The sequence below is a fragment of the Anser cygnoides genome, chromosome 27, assembly GCF_040182565.1.
Source record: "Anser cygnoides isolate HZ-2024a breed goose chromosome 27, Taihu_goose_T2T_genome, whole genome shotgun sequence".
Lineage (NCBI taxonomy): Eukaryota > Metazoa > Chordata > Aves > Anseriformes > Anatidae > Anser > Anser cygnoides.
This window is the reverse complement of record NC_089899.1, coordinates 1124252-1144428: the sequence shown is the minus strand read 5'-3', so window position 1 is coordinate 1144428 and position 20177 is coordinate 1124252. Positions and strand designations below refer to the sequence as shown.

At 53.8% G+C, this 20177-nt stretch overlaps 1 protein-coding gene across 2 annotated transcripts in view; it reads right to left on the bottom strand.

Annotated features, from left to right (window-relative positions):
• GNG7 (G protein subunit gamma 7) overlaps nt 1–20177 on the bottom strand; it is a 68183-nt gene that overhangs the window by 37881 nt on the left and 10125 nt on the right. For both annotated transcript variants that reach the window (XM_066984109.1, XM_013200083.3), the window contains exon 2: nt 17615–17692. The gene's annotated coding sequence lies outside the window, so the exon portion shown is untranslated. The remainder of the gene's footprint in view (nt 1–17614; nt 17693–20177) is intronic.

The following is a 20177-nucleotide window of genomic DNA, read 5'->3' as shown; positions in this document are numbered from 1 at the left end:
CCCTGAGGCAAGGCTGCTCAGGACACTCGGTCACATCCATTTCTCTGCTGTGTCCCAAAACAAGCGGGTCTCTGAGCCAGCCGAGCTCCCCCCCTGCTGCAGGGCTGGGAGGAAGGAGCCTGGAGGCGAAGCCCCAGACCTGGAGGCTGCAGCGCGGGTCCCTGCAGCGGCTCTGCCACTGCTTTCCCGAGTGACCTTGGGAAAGCAACTGACCTCCTTTTCCTGCGAGGCCTCTGCAAATCTTAGCAAAGCACCTCGACGCAGACAGAAACCAGCATTTGTCACAAAGGAGACAGGATTCTTGTCGATGCTGATAAAGCTCTAACTGTGCTTGCACAACTACCAGCAGCCAGCCGGCAGAAAGCCTTTGCACAATGCCAAGTTAACTATTACTCCTCTGCGGATCACCTGTTGCGAGATCTCACATGACCCTGCAAAAAAAGCCTGGAGATAATTTCAAGCCATTAAAAAACACCAAATATTTTGTAAGATAGGTGCGTCGTTATCACGCAGCAGGCAGCCAGCTAACACAAAACCGCTCGGGACAATCTGAAGGGTTGAATTGCGGCTTATCTAAAAAGCCAGCATAAAGAGTTTGCAGACTGAATAACTATTTTTGCTGAACCGAAGGTTTTACTGCAAAGGATGAACAACTTTTACTCCAGCCCGTGCCAGAAGCCCCCAGCCCTGCACCAGAGCCACCCCCTCCAAGGGGCCGAGCTCCTCCAGCCGCAGGCAGTAAGCCCTGGAGGGGACCAGCCTGCAAAATGAGCTTCTGCATCCTGAGCTAACCTGCTTTGTTTTTAAGAGACCGACCTTCTTGAGGACAACCCAAAATGCTTCCCGTTACGAGAAGATTTGGTCGTTCTCAGCAGGTCTGAGCTTCCCAAAGCTGGTGTCCCCAAGTTAGCCCCCCCAGCTCCACCACGGCACCACCCAGAGCAGCCTACAACAACCTTTCATCCCAGCACCACTTTTTGCGCTAAATAGTTCCAGCGCAGCAGTTCAGAGGAAGGAAAAAAAAACTCCTACAGAGTTTAGATAGCTGGATGCTGAGCCACCATCCTGCAAAAACAGGCTGCTGATTTGTTTAGCCACCCTCCTCGAGGAGGGGAAGCAAAAGGAAGAGGAGCAGAACTGGTTTGCAGAGGCAAAGGCTTGTGAAGGCAGTTTGCATGACTCATGCTTTTTGCATCCCGAAACCCATGAGAAGGGGCAGCAAGTGTTGTTCGGGACACGCTCCAAGAAAACAATTTCCTTTTGTTTCTGGGGCTGGCTGAAACGGGATTAAGCTTGGCGGCGCGCCCCCTTCGCAGATCCTCTGCAGAATCCCCCTCTCCTCATCCGCGGGCAGTTGCTCCAAAAAGGCAGCGGCGAGCCCCCTGCGCTTCGCGTGACTTTCAGCAGCCCCGCGCTCCGCATCGATCGCCGGGCAGCAGGCGTGGCGCTGGCAGGAGCAGGGAATTGCAACAGGGAAAGGAGAAGGAGAGAAATTACTGGCAGCGCGGGCCACTCCTGTTGGCAGCGCCTCGCAGCCGTAGCAATGCTTTATAAGGAAATTTCTTGGACGCTGCTGCCTACCCGCGTGTTACTGAGGCTTTCTGTACTCCGCTGCAGATGCTCTACAGTTATTCTTAGCAGGTATTTGATATAAAAGTGATGCCATCCCCGGGCTGGGGACAACGCGGGAACACCGAAACGGACCCGAGACCTGACCCGAGAGCTGCTCCGAAGAGGTGCTGTGCAAATAAAGCATCCCTTCGGCTCCGGGAGCCATTCAGAGCTCCTGCAGCCAAGGCCCAAATCCCAGACAAATCCCACGAGGTTCAGGTTCAGGGAGTCCCGAATGCAGCTGACGTAACGCCGTTAGATCAGGCTTTGTCCAGCCCGTGGGTATTAGTGGTCAGAGACCTGCTGATGTGCTTCCAAAATGCCGAGAATCGATGAAATTTCATCACCAGGCTAAGGTCGTCTTTAAACGGGAGGCTTCCACGGCAAGCTGAAATCCTTCGTTTGCTTGCGCTGGTGGCGCTGGCTGCTTCCAGGTCAATGGTTTACTGCACCTGGCACAGTCCTGGACGCGTCCTCGCGATCACACGAAGTCATAAAAATCTGGGAACGCCGCGTTTCCAAAGGTGATTCCAACACTGCTGCCTCAGCTCAGCTCCAGCCCAGGCTGCAGGCACCGGGTTCACGATTACCTTAACGAGGATGAGGAAGGGGATGTTTTGTCTGGTTTGGGCTGGTCTTCTTCGCCAGCCAAAGGTTGGTCTGACCTGGAGACGATGCCATTTGCAGTGCCCTTTGCCATCAAATCAGGAAAAAAGCTACCAGTAATAGGTTAAGCCGAGGAAAGCAATTGGTAGAAAGCGGAGACGCTCTTCAGGGTTAGGAGCGGAGCACCCAAACTAATTGCTGACTAATTTGGCTCTTTCTAGACACTTTTACACACATTTTCCTGTGGCCTGGTACAGCTGGGAGCATGTGACAATAACAGAGCGACTCTCTCTGGGCAGGACTGGCAGAAAAGCTGAAGCCTACGGAAAGAACAGCTCACACACGAGCTCCTGTGCACACAGCGCTGAGGAGAAACCCTGAGCGGGAGCTTTCTCCGGTCCAAGCTGCCATCGAGACTTAAAAAAAGCAACTTTCCTTTCAGATTTCAACTGAAATAGCTGACTTCCTAATAAGCGAACTGCAATTGCCTTTACTAAATCAAACGGTATTCGGGGATTCCAGATTAATTCCAGCAAACTATAGCAACAAGCAACCGAAAGCTGCCAATATCCTTTTTTATTTTAATACGTACGAACTGGATTTAAAATGCCAGAGGGCTGGGACCGTGCGCGTAGCGAATAAAGGTGTCCGTCTGGTAGCTTAAGTGATGCGGAGACAGTTCTGGGATTCAAAATTTAAACAAATACTAACCAAATGATGCGGAGCCGAGGACGGGAGGAATGCTGTCCTAAGGGCTGCAGAATGCACGCCCATCCCGGAGCACAGCTGCATGCGAACCCCGCGCTGGGATGGGAAACCAGCCGGAAACATGGCAAGTTAGCGCTGTTTAAGCACTTTTACACACATCTATACTTAGAAAAAAAAAAAACAGATAAAGAACAAGCAAACCCGTTTAATGACAATGTGTCTGTGCAACCCCTTTCCGCAACTTGAAAGCACAAATTCAATGAGATTCAGATAAGAGATCGAGGGCTTTCACACTAGAAAGTTAGAAATCAATTACAGGAACAACTGACAGCCGGATTATTCGCCTAAACCCCCGGCACCCTCTTGCTGATTTGCATTTCAAACACCCAATTTCACAGCAGGCCGGACGGCTTCCCAGGACAGACTGCTTCTCCATCTCCTCTGCAAGTTCACACAGGACCGAACCGTTCTTCCAGTTAACCACAAGCAGGCCTTCCTATCTCACCAGAAAACAAAAGGTTTAGTTTAAAAACCCCAGTAAGCATTTTTGCACAGATACGAATGTGCTTAGGCAGCTCTAGACTTCAAAGAACCGGGGACGAGCCTGACAAACCTGGTTTAGCAGAGGCCAGCCCTGAGGCTCACCGCGTGCAACGCCGCGAGCAGTGCCGGGACACCAGGGTTTTCTGGAAAAAAAAAGCAAAACCCGAGCGGGTATTTGTGTTGCCCCCAACACGGATGCCACCACACCGCCGCGTTCAACAGTGTCGGGGATGTCTCGCGTGTCAGCCGGTGTCTCAGACCCCAAAACAAATGTCATGTTTGCTCAGCCACGTGTGACTAACTCGGGCAGCAGACGACAATACCGAGCCCCCCCTGGGTTGCACCGAGCGCTGCCAAATAAAACCTCAGCTCTGCGGCTGAGCGGGACCAGAAGGACACATTCCTGTTTACATGGAATTTAGGTGTTTCAGAGGAAAGACTGATTTAATTATCCTGGCTGCCTGCCGGTTTGGCAGAGGCGGGACGGAGCGGCGGCTTGCCCAAACTCCGGGGCCACGTGCAGGGTCCCCTTCTTCCTTCCCAGCTCCCCAGCGCTCCTCGGCCAGGGCTCTTTGGAAGCAGCAGGGCGATGTGGCAGGAAAAGAGGAGCCCTGCTGTGTTTACTGCTGCTGGGAGGAAAGCCCGGCGGGCCGGCAGCGCCGAAGGTTAGCTCAGCGCGCAGGTGGAGCGTGTGGGAGGGCAGGAAGGACAAAACCCAGAGCCAGCAAGAACTGACTCAGCAACGCTCACCCCCCTTTCATTATCTCCGATCTTACAGCAGAAATGTTAAAGCACACTTTCAGAATGACAACGCGGGCTGGGGATGGTTTATATAACGCTGCTGGAAGCCAGCAAACGTTTCAGCCCCTGCGAGTTACCCCCCGCGCCGAAGCCGATCGGTCGCGTTGGGAAGCCGCGGGATGGAAGGCGGCATCGCGGGGCGGGAGGCTGGCACGCCACGATGTGCAGAGCATGCGGGCTCGGCGCAGAGGGACTGGGGAATCCCCGAAGGAAGGGACAGGGAGAGGCCGCCCATGCCGCGGGGCTGCGGCCGAGCACAGGTCCTGCTCCCGGCTGCCCCAGCAGCTCTGCAGGCACCGCGCTCTCCTTCCCCCCGCAGATCGCCCAGAAAGCGTTACCGCAAAGAGTTAACCGTGGCCCTGAACAAGCGACAGGAGTGGTGTTGCGATTTAAAAAAAATACGCTTTCTTCCTTTCTCGGGTAGGTAAGGAATAAAAGCGTTATCAAAGCTGGCAGCTGTCGGCATAGGGGGATACGCCACCGGGAGCGGCCGCAGGGCCGCCGTGAAAGAAAATCGACAAAAACCCTGCTGTAGTTGTTTTGCCATTATCTCACATCAGGCCGTGTAGGTATTTATGAAGCCTTCTGCAGTGCACTCAGCTAATTCCCAGAAAACCACGTGCCTGCACAGCGGATTCAAGATTAGGAAGCCTTCCAATGTTTTCTCGCGAAGAGATGCGATCACCATGCAGCGCTCACAGCAATCTGAAGTCCTGCCTCGCTGGGGGGCTGCCAGCCACTGACCCAAGCAGCTCTTATTAAGCCTCCAGTCATCTCTTCCCAGCTATTTATGTCGAACTACATGCTCCGAGGCTCGAAGAGTCTAAAGCAACTTCAGGCTGGGGACAGAAGGGCAGATATTGGGTACAGAACCACCTTATAAAGCATTCAGAGAAACACTAATTGCTCAGAAATTAGTGCCTGTGTAACGAGGACACGGCAAGAGGCTCTCTGATCTGCTGCTTGCAGGAGCAAGGACAGCGAGTAGTCATCAGGCCTGAAGGACTCATTTCACTTCTCAGTCATTAAAAAAAAAAACAAACAACAAACTAAATCCTCCACAGACACTTGTACCCAATCAATCCCGATCGATCCCCACCGCCTTCGGTCTGGGCGTGAGTCATGGCAGCAAGTGACACCCCCGGGCAGGGGCTGCCGCCCCCCCAGACCGAGCACGGCGGGCTCAGGACCCAGGCATGAGGCTGGGGGACGAGCCCACGGTCGATATATTCCCTGCAGATACCCGCAGGACAGCCCCACGGGGACGGGGAGCAGCGGTACCGGCTGCCGAGCTCCGTGCTCCAGCGGGGCCAGCTGCTAAGAGCAGAAAGCGCTCCCTCCGTCTGGGCTGATGAGCCAAGGAAAAGGCTAATGAGAAGGAAAAAAAAAATAATAATCCAACCTAGAGGGCAAGGCAGCTGAAAGCTGCCCAAAAGCCGCGCTGCGATTTTTTTGGTGTGAAACAGCACCTTATTTAGACAATCTGAGGAATGTTACGGAGGGACACCGTGGCTGGGGATTTGCATAATGGGCGTCTCCGTCTTGCTTACCTAACGGGAGAAGAATCCCGTCTGTCAGTAAGTCTAGACTGCGGTGGTGAGTCCAGGGGACCCAGGGATCTCCCGGCCAGAAATAACACCGGGCCGGGGCCGGGTGCTGCCATCTGCCGTCACCCGCCGCGGGGGCAGCGCGGCCGCCTCGCCTCCCGTGGCCATCTCTGGACCCGAGGTGCCCCGTGGCATGAGGCTCTGCGTTACCGAGCGGCGAGGAAAAGCCTCCCTCCTGCTTGCCAGGCCCGAGCTGACTCCTCGGGGGGCTCCAAGGAGGCCAGCGAGGAGCCGTGGCCACGGCAGCGCCTCGCTGGCCGGACCGCGCTGCTGGCTGTAGCACCTTGCAATTACAGCGACAGGCTGTTTTATTAAAATGCATCTCGGTTATTCAGTATTCGATGAAAGGCGGCAGCATGATGGCTCTAAACTCAAAATAATCTCGAGGTTTACACGGCCCAACAGAGACCTCTGCAGCCCGGGCAGGCTCACTGCACGCCGCAGCTCGAGGCTGTGCTCAGCACCGGCCGGGCTTTGGGAGATCCAGCACCCAGCGGGCACAAAGGTCGGGGTTTAGGCACGCTTCCACCTGCACCACGGGGTTTGGAACCGCGCAGACCTCAACGCTACCGAGTGAAGAAGGGCAGCAACTCATTGCCAGTCCAATTTTTTCCTGCCCCAAAGCGGGCCAGCCTGGCACACCTCTCCCGGAGCCACACTGGGGACATCAAACATCTCCTAAAATGGGGAGGTTTGAAACGCTCCAGCGTCCAGCCCCTCCACATCTAACCCATCCGCTAACCGAAGCAAAGCTCCTTCCCTGCTTTGAAACCCAGCCCCCCGCTGCAAAGACAACCCGCCGCCAGGCTGTGAGCCAGGTGCCCCGTTCCCAGCTAGCGGCTTCCCATCTCGCCAGGCTGAAGTTCCTTCACCTCGCTGGCATTTCACACGCGGGATGGGAAATGTAGGGTCTCCCGAGAGGCCTGCTGGTGCACGAAGATGCTGCCGGGGCTACACGGAAAGCACTAACGGCAGCTGTGCCACCTCCAAGAGGCAGGTGACCAGAGAAAAGCAGCGCTAACGCTCCCGTACTGCACATTCGGGACATTTTCTGTCCTAAGCAGCATCGAGCATCGTTTCTTTAAAGGAAAAAGATCTCTGAGCATTTCCTATAAGCTGCTGCACTCAGCAGTCAGCATCTGGTGACCAGCAGGGCAACAAAAGGATGACTGGGCTGTGGTCAGGCCCGACCGCACTGCGTCACGCGCGGGGCACGGCGCTGCCGCCCCTACGGCAGGCGAGCTTCGAGACCGCCGAAGAGAGAGGTACGGGAAGGCACGGCTGCGTGAAAAACACCAGGGGCTGTCTTGCAAAACAGTGGTGAAAACGTGCCGCTGGAATGCTGTTTGTAGGAAGTCCGAGCAGACAAAACGCCTCGCTTAACCCCGCCGCCATTTCCTTCGACATTTACCCGGCTGATAGGGCTCTGCGCCGCGAGGTCAGCGAAGGCGTCGTTCCAGTTCAAATCAAACTTAAATACCGCACGGGGTGCGCGCGGGGAAAATACCAACAAAACGGATAAACTGCTCTAAAACCTTCAGAGTAAAGCTACCACCTTGCTCTCTGCTCCCAGATCACCCAAAAGCCTAGAGCGATCTCAAACAGCACAACCGCTGCTTAACTTACTTCTTCTACAGAAAAGTCATGAGGCTTTAATCACCGCGCTGCTTCATTAGCTGGAGATTACTAATTACAGCGTTTGTTAGTCAGCACTAGCAGATAATGTTTCAGCGCTGATGGTTTGCGCAGGGGAGACTGGCGCTGACGATTTAATAATTTTAATGGAACACAAGGTGATGTGCAAGAGCTGTCCTCAGCAGAACGGGTAAAAATCGTCGCGGCCTTGCTGTGCCGCGCTCTGCCAGAAGCGGCGGCTCCGGTGGGATCGCCAGCACGATGCCAGCGTTCAGAGGAGACAGCAGGGAGCTAGGAAGGTGCTCGCCCTGCAGCACCACGTGCTGAGCCTCCTGCCTCCGCCCTGGCCCCCCTGCTCGGGGCAGGGAGAAGCCAGGACGCCCGCACTATCAACTCCTTCAGCACGCGGCAGGAATTTTACGGAAAAGAACCAAAAAGGCACCGGCTGCGGTACCTCCTGTTCACGAGACGCCGGTTAACGCGCACACACGGCGTTCCAGCACCCAGCTCCGGCAGCTAAAAGCTGCTCTTCCCCAGCTCCGCGCGGGAACAAAGGCTCCCCCGCACGCCTCGCGCCTTCTGACTAAGAGGGACACGTCTTTGGAACCCGTGGGTCTCGCTCCCTAATTAAGGAGGTGGCTCGCTGTTACATAACGAGCAGCACGCCGCTCCTCGTGGGCAGGGCAAGCGCCAGGCTGTGTCTCCGACGGGCAGGAGCAAGAAGAGTCGCATCCAAGGGGGCCTCGGAACCGCTCACGCAGTTGAGCAACCACCACGGCGGCGCTGTCTGCCGCGGCGTTCTCCATCCGCAGCAGGTAAAACAGCCACCGGAGGAAGGCGAAACACCGCCAGAACGACACCGCGAGTTTCCCAAGAGTCGAGTTGTGCTGGCTCACCTTGTTGCAGCGGAGCAGTTTCGGCTACCTACGTGTGCTGGCTGCCAGGGCATCCCAGTTCCGTCCCATTCCTTCCAGAAAGGGCACTGGGATTCAGGAGATCGGCCGCCGGCACGCTGAACAGACGGTGCGTTATTAATGAAGTTCAAATTCGGAATAATACATCCCGCTCCAGTGATTGCAACTTTATGATCATAATATTTACTCCAGTAATCAGCGTGGTAAAGGCGCTGCGTTGACTTCAGTCCTCTGTTTTTCCTGTTATCAATTTCCTATCCCGAAGAACGCGACGTCCCAGGTACATTTTGAAATTAACATTGATTCGTTTCAACGTTATGGGCTTTCCAAGCACATCTGTTTTTTTTCCCCTGTTGCATACAACAGACACACTGGCAGGGAAGGCATTTTCGTTTGTTTTTATAAATAATGCTCACGACCTGGAGGTCATGCTGTGTATTTCCGACCCTGAATTTGTGGCATCTGAAACTGGAGATAAATAATGCTTCAGCTACTGGATGAGAGCTGACTTAAATACCCTGCTCTAGAGTTCCCTGCGATCTAGCTACAGGACTACAGCCAACAGATGCTGAACCCGCGTCCCCTGCGGTGGGAAAGGAAGAGCTTCTGCACCTTTGTGTGACCAGGGGGGTGCTGCAGGGCGGTGTTGGAGCAAAAAAGCCAGCGCGGAGTCCTCTGGCTGAGCACGGACATAGCGGCAAGCTCAGCTTTCAAGAAACGAGCACAAAAACCTCAGAGCTTTACGGCAGGAGGACTGAGCCGGCCTCGGGAAAACACAGAAACCACCCCGAGGAGAGCTTCGAGACACGATCGGCGCTCTCGGAGGCGGGGATGCTCCCCTGCCCGCCGCCTTACGGGAGCACGGCCTCCTTCCTGCCTACCCGTAAGCCGTTGCTCAACCCTCCTCCGGTCAGCCCGGCTCACCGCGCTCCAGTCAAAGCCGCTGGGAGCGAGAGCCGTGGACTCCTTCCAAGAATCCATCCGAGCCGAAATCCAACCCTGCTTGTTTTCCCCACTCGCTGCCTGAACACAAACACATTTTTTTTTAGGGAGCAAAACCCACGTCACTTAACTCCCCGCTGGGTTTCAGGCCGCGGTTTGCCTTGCCCCTTTTACCTCCGTCCCCTTTAGGTTTCAGTAAATCAGAGGGAGGGACGGCCCTCATGCCAATTTTTTTTTTTTTTTTCAGAATAGCAAATTCTCACAGATAGCACACTGAAAACAGGAGTATCAACACCAGCTATTCGTGTAATCACGAAGGTGAGAGCGAAAGAGAAAGCCCCGCTACGGAAAAAGGAAGCACCTGCAGCGGGGTACGGGACCGAGAGACCAAAAAGGAGCGTGGGCTACAAGCCTGAAGGCTTCAGCCAACAGCAGAAGGTTGGGGATTGTCCCCGGCTCATCTCCTGGACCCCGAGACCAGGAAGGCCCTGGCTGCTTCCTCGCATTCCCCGGCTCGAGCCGAGCTCTCCATCGTATCGCCCGCGTGCAGGGCTGCGGCAGAAAGGGGGGAGAAAGATGAGCAGCCTGGAGGAATTTCAGCCATCAACAAGCAAACAGCCTCTTCAGCCCTCTCCACAGAGGATGACGTGCCTTTTGTACGGAAGGCTGCTTTCCCCATAGCCTGCTGCCTCCTGCTAATTGCTCTGAGAGATGAACTTGCCCCCGTAAATCACGGGCTGCACGGCGCCAGCGCTCAGCTGTAGCCCCCGCTCGCTGCCTCCCAGCTCTTCCAGCTATACGTGATTTTACAGCATGAAAAAATAATTACTGCTTCTAAATTGCAAACAGATTGAAATAGCAAGCAGCTTGGCCCCGTGAAGTATGTGCAGTTGTTCAAGTGTCTCTGGTGCTCTCGAAGAGGTGATAAATGCCGAGCTGCTGCGGGAATCAGCTGCCGCCTCCGAGCTGCAGGGGAGAGCTCGAAGCCGCGGCCAAAGAGGAGCCACCCAAAACCCAAACCTACCTTTTGACTAAACTGAGCTCTGCTGACAGCAATCACAAGAGGCAACACCCAGTACGGGGATTTTCTCCTTTGAGAGTCACAGCACGGCCGAATAACTCACACCAGTTTGACGGGGGGGGGGGGGGAAATAAAAGAGAACCCTCATCTATACTAAATGAAGTCTTGAAGCTACACCTACCTAAGCGAACGCCTGAAATGACGTTACAAACACCATTATTTGCACTGCTCCCCCTTGAACTTTGTCGATGCACCTGCCTTTCTGACTGCCCTTTCTTTCCTCCTGTTTTAAAAGCAGCGCGGGGATCCCTGGGCGGCCACGTCCAGCTCAGCGCTGTCACAGCAGCCGCCGCAGCGTTTCAGATCCCTCTTGCAACCGGTCACCATTTTAAGCGCTGTTGGGGTTTTCTGCGAGCGCTGCCGTTCGGGACTGCTGTCGAGGGCAGGCCCTGAGCAGCTCCCAGAGGAACAAGGGGTGAGGGCAGCAACCCCCTGCGAGGCACCTGCGGTTCTGACATTGAACCTCCCCACCCCAGAGAGCCCCTCTCATCTCTGCAGCACTGCCCCGTGGCCCTCGCAAAGCCTCCCGGGGGTCACCCACTCGTCCCCCTCGGCCGTTCTGCAGTCGGTGCCAGCCCTGCAGACACCCCCGAGCTCGGCCTGATGAACTGCAGCAGCGTTTCCCCCTGCGCAGACCTTTGAACCGAAGGTTAATGCACCGGGCACAGTTCGCAGCAGGGAAAAAAAGCAGGCCAAGAAAACTTTCCAGAGGAACACAACACCATCTTCGGCTTTCCGCAGAAATGAGCCTTTTGTTTACAGGCTTGCAGAAGCTGACTCCAGGGGCTGGTCTGTTCTTGCTCAGAGAGGGAAAACAAGCCTGACCTCAGCGTGCTGGAATAAACTCTGCCCCCTCCTTCCTTACATGCTTCTCCCAGTGCAAAGGTACAGAACACGATATCCCGCAGCGTGACCCAGCTGAGCGAAGCGTGACCACACGCTCCTGCTTACTGACATCGAAAACAAGACCGCCGGAGCCAAGAAGGTGAACTGGCAGGACCAGCTCTGGCTTTCATTCATCTGGCGGCACCGGCCAGCGACTTCCCAGCTGGCCAAAGGTCTCCAGTAAGTCAGCCGGCCCCCGGTACGCCGCGTACGGCGTTCGCTGCTCAGCGCACAGCTCCCGGGGCACAGCCAGCCGCGCGGCAGGCACTCCCCTATCTCCCACTTGTACCATTTCCTACGCAGGCGATAAGCAGGCTGCAATTTCCTTCGAGCGGATATTGCACGGCAGCGCTTGCCCGAACAAAGGACCTGAACATCGCCGTGCGAGAGTCAGAGGGGCTCTGCCATCCTCGTTAGAAACCTGTCGCAGGCATTCGTCACACCAACAGGTCTGGGGAAAGAACACTTGTCGGTTTTGGTCCTTCTTGACCCATGCCCTGTTTACGTTTTGGGCCAGGATCCCTTGCTCACGCCCGCCCTGCACGCAGGCGAGCTGCTTGCACCACAAGTGCCAGCGCTATCAAAGATACCTTGCAGTGGGTGGGAGCAGCAAGGAGGGGAATTCCTTTCCGAACTGCCTGGAAGCGGCAACAGTTGGTAATGCAAGGCATCTCCCGAGGCAAAGCCTGCAGCTGCCAACGTTCCCTCAAAGCCGGTGCAAAGCTGGAGGGAAGACAGATCATCCCTTCCAGCCCACCAGCAAGCCTGCGGTGCCAGGAACCCCGTGGGAGGCAGTCGCTGCAGAGCCTTTCCACCACCATCTTCCAGCTCCCCGGCAGGAGGAACTCGCTTTCCTTCCTTCGGACGCTCCAAGATCCGGCGGATCGCAGAGCAGGCAGGCGGCCGATGCTGTCAGCTATTCCTACTGCCACTAATAAAGAGTGCTATGAAAAGATTAGAGGGAACACGCGACACGAGACTCACGGAGTCTTTCTGCAGGAAGAGCCTGCTGTATGAGCAGTCTTTACGACTTTTAAAGAACGCTTGAATATGTGACAGAGGGTAAAAATCAAAGACACTGCATGCACAAGGTGAACGAGGCACCAGCCCAGTCACCTCTGCAAATAAAGGTCAACATGCAATGTTCCCGATAACACGATTTGGGATTCCAACGTGAGAATAAGAGAAAACTGCATTTGCGCTGGCTGTGACTTTCGGCTCCTTAGCTCCAGCCTGCTCGTTCAGTGAAGAGACGCGGGTTTTAGGAAGCCCAGAGCCACCGGCAGGCTGTTGGTGCAGAACAGCCGCCGAGCCCTGCCCTGGTGAGAGCGGCGTGCCCGCGCCGTGTTGGTGCCAGCGCCGTGTTGGTGCCCGCGCCCCCGTGCAGCACGGTTGGGCAACGCGGAACAGCTCATGGAAAATCAGAAGCTGCCAAATGGCCAAAGGCTCCTTCCGAGGCGTCTGACTGATCCCCTCGTCGAGGAACTTGGGAACTGTTACATGCCGTACCCATGGGCCAAACTAAAGCATTCCAGGCAGGTACCGCTGACCGGCGGGTAACCAAGGGGCACCGAGCAGCACCGGCACGGGACCGTGATTCACAGCCACGCTGCAATCGCACGAGGTCGGCACCTGCCACGCGGCGCGGCGCGTCTCGCCCGGGCAAGCAGGTTGCAGACCCACAGCGGCGCTTCAGGTTCCCCCAGGACCGACGTCTCGGTGAAGTTAGAGGGAAAGGAACGCGTTACTTGGGGTAAAGGTGCTCAGCCCAGGCTCGAAATTAAAGAACCTTAATGGGATAACCCAAGCTGGTTGCAATTCTGCTACGTAGTACTCTAAAAATAGGCAAAAGGTACTGGTCCAGAGGTAGACTTTGTCCAGTCTCCAAAAATAGACACCCAAAAATAGTAAATCATTACCAGGCAATTGCATCTGGACAACCAATGCAAAACATCCGTGGTAAAGAGAGAGTTCATCAAGCTTTTAACTTTTCCCCATTAATTCCTCCAAGGGACGAGCAGATTCCTCGTTCCTTGCCCACAGGAGTCCTGCCATTTTCCAGCACGCGGCCCAGGATTTTTGCTAAGTAACAGCTGCCACAGCCAGCGCACATTTGCTTTTGGAAGCAAACTGCTGCTTGTGAAGTTGCTAGGAGGTCTGTGCTGGCAACTTGCTCTGGAACCTTTTTTTTTAAGTCCTAAAAAGGGAAGGCTTGGAGGAGAGGCGAGCAAGAGGGGCCTTCCCCCCGGCCTGCAGGGCTTCACACCTCCAGGGACCTACGCTGCAAGCTGCAAGCCCGCAGGAGCCATTCAGCGGGCCCCCCACCAGTACATCTGTCGCTTTGAGGCCCCTCCACGGGGGGATTTCTGAGCAGCAGCTGCTCCTGTGAAGCTCGGCTCCTTCGGGTTTCTGAGAGCAACAGGAAACGCTGCCAGCAGCTGTGCTGCCCGAGGACACAAAGCAACGCGGCCCCCGCGCACCACCGCCGGCACAAAGGACCCGTGCACAAGCAGCTTCACGGGCGGAAGGTGCAACTCTAGACCTGTTGTCCTGTAAGAAATAATTCCTAATTAAGTGTACAAGGCCTCACAAAGCCATCAGCAGAGGCGAGCAAGGGCAGCTAGCACGGAGCTGCCTGCGTTCCCACCCCGTGCCAGGCTCTGCCGAGCAGCCGGGGTGCTCGGAAGCACAGTTCCTACACGATCCTGCATTCCTGCTCAGGCTTTGTTTTTCCTCGGAGCAAAAGAGGAAAAAGTTCAAAATAAACCCTGCAGACAGCAACATTCCATTCGCAAGAGTTCATTCTCAAAAGGAACGGGACAAACTAATTCCTCAGTAAATATTTGGGGTTACAACTCCGCTTCGCACCATCGCCTTCAACGCTTCCACGGGTTCAGAGAGCCAGTAATAGACTCAGGCCACCAGCCCGTGGAAATAACAGGACTTATTTCAGCAGTAACAGAGCTATTTTTAAAAGTTTTACTTATGGGATGCCAATTTCCTCAAGCTGTTTGGAAAATGAAATGTAAAAGCGTACAAACACTAATGGAACAAAAAATGCGCTATAGCAACAGCCTCCTCTTGCTAGGAGATACACCAGATACGTTCCGGACTTTCCAATTCTCTTTCATCCCACAATCACCTTTTCCTCCGTTTAGACAACAGACTAAGAATAGCAACAAAATAACCTCTATGTCTGCAGCAAAAAATATTTGTTTATGGAGAAAGTTTGTTCCTAAAAAAAATAAAAATCTGCCAGTTTTAGCAAATGCCTCCAGCTGTTACAAAGAGATCAAACCAGGGACAATGCACTTCTTCACTCGAGGGATGCTCACGTTTAATGTGATTAGATTAGCTCAGTGTCTCTGCCAAGCAAATAAGCAACACAAGAAGTCCTTTTATGTCGCTGACAACCTCCTAAAAATCGGAGGAATTTTAAAATGTACACCAACCTAACAACTGCTTGCAACAGGAAGAGGAGGTGAAAGAGTATCCAGCTGAAGCAGCAAGGGAGAATTCATTACACTGTAAATACCAAAGCGAAACACAGATGGGATACTGAGGTTTATAATTCTTAAAGTGCCATTATAAAAGTGCACAGGCATTTGCTGTTAAATATTATGACAGGCATTCAGCAGGGTAATGTATAGCTATTTTCATAGCTGCACCAACAATTCGAGAACTGTTCCAGTAAAACAAACACAAAACATCAACAGGCTGTTGACTTCAAATCACTAAAACTGCCACGCAAAAAAAACCACGATGACAAACTAGCAGTGCTTCCAAGCTAGCACTAAAGCACTCCCCAGGGAAGGGATCTTTCCCCTTTCCTACAGGATGGATAAAGTTCAATCTGTTCTGCCATTACAGAAAGTGAAAAGGGAGCGACGAAAAACGTCTTCTCGAAGGAAAGGAAGGGTTTGAAAGCAAGGTTAATTGCTTGGTTTTAAACGTGGATATTTCTCCTGGGATACATTTTTATCTCAAAGCAACTTCTGAGGTTATTTCAATGTGCTTTCATGTTATACAAGTGCCCTATCTTCTAGAGGCTATCAAGCAGTTTTATATAGCCAATTAGCAAGAAAACTAAATAAAAGCCTTAATGAACCCTGAGAAAAGGGGGTGCTCTTGATGCATCAGTGATCACAAGGCCAGGGAAGCATCATTTCTGCAAGATGCAAGTCGCCAACAAAGATGTCTTCGTGTAAATCTAGAAACTAAACAAAACTCGAGAGGATTAAACCCAGCTCCCTAAATACCAGAAAGGTGCTGAGGGCCCTGCCTGGCAGCGACAACCTGCTGGCTGCTCACCGCGCAGAGCTGAACGGAGCAAAGGGTTCACAAACGGCTCCTGAAAATAGAAGCCAAGTCCAGCAGTGGCGACTTGTTCATAGCCCTGCTTCAGGAATGGCTTAAAAAGGGAAAAAAAGCAGGCGGCGGGTTGGGGAAGAGATGCATGCTTACATACTTCAGTAAAAATCTGCCTCTTCAGTGAAGAAAGATTTGCTTTTGAGACGGAGACTGGCATAAGCATTTCCTGCTTGGAGCCCTGAGGCGATATATTACAATATAACAACCTCCATCAGCTTTCCTTTTTTTGTTTTTCTCCCCGATTTCCTTATGTTTCGAATTAACTCTCCAGTCCACTCTGACTCACAGCAAGGCTCGATGCTGATTCCATGAAAATCGCTCCCTTCTTGGAGGAGACACCAAGTGCAAAAAGTAGGGCAAAATGACGCAAGTGGAACCGACAGGCGACATTTCTCATGAAAGTGAGGCAACAGGAAGCACCGCTGTACTCCTGCCACAACCCGGGGAAAGGACGACCAGCCGCATGATAAAACACAGCTCCTAATACATTTGCTAATGAGCGTGCCAGTCAATTACTCATTCCAAATTGATTTAAGGACTCAGGCTCTCTCAGCTTTCTGGAGGCTGACACTGCTCCTCTGATCACGAGCAGCTCACGCCTGGAGCTGCAGCGCGGTCCAGCTGCCAGGGACACACTGCCCTCTCTTGGAGATCCCACTCGGAACCCAGGCTCCAAAACCAGCCCTGCGGAAGGATGCTGAAGACCAAAGCGCTTCTGGCATCTCTCAGAAACTAAACTTCTGCCCGAGAGGCAAGTCAGGGACAACAAGCAACGCTGCCTGATGTATTGCTTTGAAGAAAGAAGAGGAACGTCTATCGGAAGAGCCGCGGTTAAGGTAGGCCAGTTTTAACTGATAACCTTGAAGGTACCGTCCTATCAGAACTTTAATCTTTTCACCTGGAATGAAAGGCAGACAGCGCGTGGCACAACTGTGCCTTCCCTGGAGTATAACGTAACAGCTAAAAAGCATGGTGATGCCATGTTAACAATCATCAAATAAGGTAATGCATTAAAAAAAAAAAAATCCAACTTACAGACAACGGCTACCTCAGGAAATCGGGTTTCTTTGTGACCTTGGGGCAATTTTAGACGCTTGACATCCTACTGAAATCAAAGGGACTCTGAGCAGCTAAATACCCTCACAGACATGGACTTCTACGTTTCAGCCCCCCAGCAGTGAAACAGGAGCAGTCTCCACCTGAAAGTCGGAGCTAAAACCAGAGGCTACTGCTCAAAGCAGCCACCCTTGCAGCGCTCAGAGGCCCCAGTGTACCACTGGGAGCAGCAGCCTAGCTGTCCTGCCATCAGAAAGCTGCAGTTGTTACCGTTACCTAAGGTGCCTGAAGTTTCATCATAATTTATCGAGCAGCCCTCAGAGGAACACAGCCTTCAAAGACAATTATTTAACCACTCACCCCTCGCATGACTAAGGGACCAGCTGATGCAGGGTACACGGAGATCTAGCACTCAGTGCTCTAGACAGAAAAGGCAGTTCAATTACTGCCCTGCGTCCAGCCCTGAAAAAGCACCTTTTCAGCCCGAAAGCAGGGTGTACAGAGGTGCTCGCGGCAGTGACAGGACTGTAAGCGGCAGATCTCGATGCGCAGGGCAGGAGCGGAGCAGCCCTTCCTGAGGCTGCTGCGTGACCGACCCTCGAGTTACAGCCTTTCAAGGAACAGAAGACAAAATTGCAAATGCCAGCTGTTTGTGAGTTGTTACCCGAGCAGTGCTGAGGCCTTGGTCAAACCACCTCCGGGTGACTCTGAGCGTGCTGCTAGCACGTTCGTGCTGCTCACCTCGTAAGGTATCTGTGGTTTGGGGAATCAAGGATACAGAGACCTGAGGAGTTAACTGTGAGGCAGGAGGGATAGTTTGGAAAGCTTTTTGGTGTGCTTCTGCATAAACATACCTGGTTAGGGAGCGTTCACCCTGCCGCCTTCAGAACAAAGGCAGATGAGCTCTCTGGCTTGAGAAATGGCCGGTTCTCCTAAAAGAAAGGAAACAGAGAGAGTTTTCAGCAATTAAAACGTTACTGCAGGGAATGCTTGCTACCCTGCAAACATCAGGCTTTGATCCAACCGGCTGAAGCACCTCACATCTTTATTTTTTTTTAAAAGACAGCAGACATCACAGCCATCCAGCTACAAAGACCCTTCTCACGCTGACAGACACAGGCAGTACGTTCTCCCTGTGTGAAACCAGGCCGGACCCGGCTCTCACGGAACTATTTCGGGTCACCTAGTAAGAATGAGGGAAATGTCACATGGATTCACGGGTTAGCAAGCCAGCAGCTATGCGGGTCAGCCGGCTTTAAGGCCGACTGGAGGCAGAGCACCTGGCTGCATTCAGTGCAGTTCAGGCTGGAGTCTGAAGATGGCCCCACGATCACAAGGGATGCCAGGCGCTCCTGCCTCCCTGCGCAACAGAAAAAAAACATCACCGGGCACACAAAGAGCGGAGAGATATTCCGAATGCTTAGTCAGCCATCAATCACATGTTATTTGTCATACGCTGACAGCGGAGATGCTGTGAAGGCAAGGAAGCAGTCACATACATGCATTATATATTTCTAAAGATGTAAGGCTGCAATACAGGAGCTACAACAAAAGAAACCAGAGAAAAATAGCATGAGCAACTCAGGGAAGTCAAAAAGAAAGAGAATGACAAAGATAGATTTAACTAAAGAAAGGGAAGGGGAAGGCATATCTGCAGTATTTCATTTTTTGTTCCTCCTCACAATGATCAAATTAAAAAGCCCACACACTTAAATTAAGTACAAGTTAGAGGGGAGTTGGAAATACAGTCATTCAGAATCACTATTTAGGTTAGGAAAATTGCTGCATTATATTCCTTTGTCAAGCGGCAGATGATGAAATCTGCAGGAGAAAATGCGGAATTTGGACCCATCTCACACGAGAGCCAGAAGGAAAGCCGGGGGGCCACGGGGACGGTTTCCGAGCGGCCCCGAGGAGCCCTGGCCCCACCGGCAGCGCCCAGCACGGCGCGTGCGACGGCGGCCGGACACAAGCAGCGAGCCCGACCTTCTCCCCTGTGTCCTCAGCGGCTACGGCCAGCCCTAACGCCACCCTCAGACCTGGGCCACCACGTTTTAGGCCCCAACACTGCTTTATTTTTATTTATTTTTCAGACGACCGGCTACGCAACAAACATAAAAAACAGAACTGAGGCGGGGGAGCAGGGCCCAGTTAGGGCTGCGATTCTCCTTTGCCCAGGAACCTGCACTGTGTTTAATTCATACCCTCGAGAATACCTCTGATAAAAAACCCTGTCTCCACAGGCGCTGAGCAGGATTCGTCCCTGACTTAGCACACCACCGCCATTCCCCCTCCTGGGCCCGAGGCCCCAGCTGCCACCACAGCGCCCGAGGCCCAGCGAGACCCCTCAGGGCTTGGCCCCTGACAAGGCCTCTCCATACGTTAGCAGAGAAATACCCTCCAACACACAACAGAGGAAGCACAAAGGGAGCAGGGAACGTTAGCGTTATTATTTTAGGCAGCCACAGGCTTAGGCTTCCTTTAAGGTGTGATCAAAGCAGCGGGCGTGCCGGCCTGTCCTCTGCGAGGGCAGGTAGCTGCGTAGCTCGTTTCTAGAGGGAATTGTTTAACGTCTAATCATTAACAGCAAAAAAACACCCCAGATAAAAGTCAGCCAGCGATAGACCAGCGCAGTGATGCATTTCAAGTCAGCAGAGTCGTTACAGTCACCAGGAAGCACGGGATGTTTGCTTGTTCCTGTTATGGCCCTACCGTGTTTCCCCTGCAGAGGGGACAGCTTCGCAGGAAACAATATAAATGAGAATTAGAAGTAGTCATCTCTTTGTTCTTCCAGCCTCCCTCCTCCAAGCACCACGAGCAGCAGCAGCAGGACCAGGCGTGCTCGTGCGTTCGGGCATTTCAAGCTGCTGCTGCCATTACATGGCGAGGGGTGGCGGTGGCATCGCGAGCCCACACGCCGCAGGGGCTGAGTCGGAAAGGGGCTGATGTCCACCAGCCCGGCCGCTCACCGGCACAAACCCCAGCCCCTACAGCACCAGGAGTCCCCAAGAGCCTGGCCTGAAGGAGGCACGGGGAAATGGGAGGCACCGGCACGTGGCTATGGTATACACCAGGCACAGACGCGGCGCATGCGTCTGATCCACGCTGGCCTCCTACCTACAGCCTCCGAGCATCAAACGGTGCGGCCGACGTGGCTCCGACCCCACTGTCAGGTGCTGCATGAGGACAGGAGGAATGTCGAGGTCTCTCGGCTTCCCAGGGAGTCTGCAGCATGAGGACACCCATGGGACTGGCCCGCGATGTGCCATCACCTGCAAAGGGAGGCGTTCGGCCCTGTCCTACCAGCCCAGGTCAGAACACAGAGGAGCACCGGGAGCAGAGCCCCCCACCCCTCCTCGAGCACCCCTGGGTGCCCCCTGAGCGCAGGGACGCCCATGAGGTGAGGCAAAAAATAAC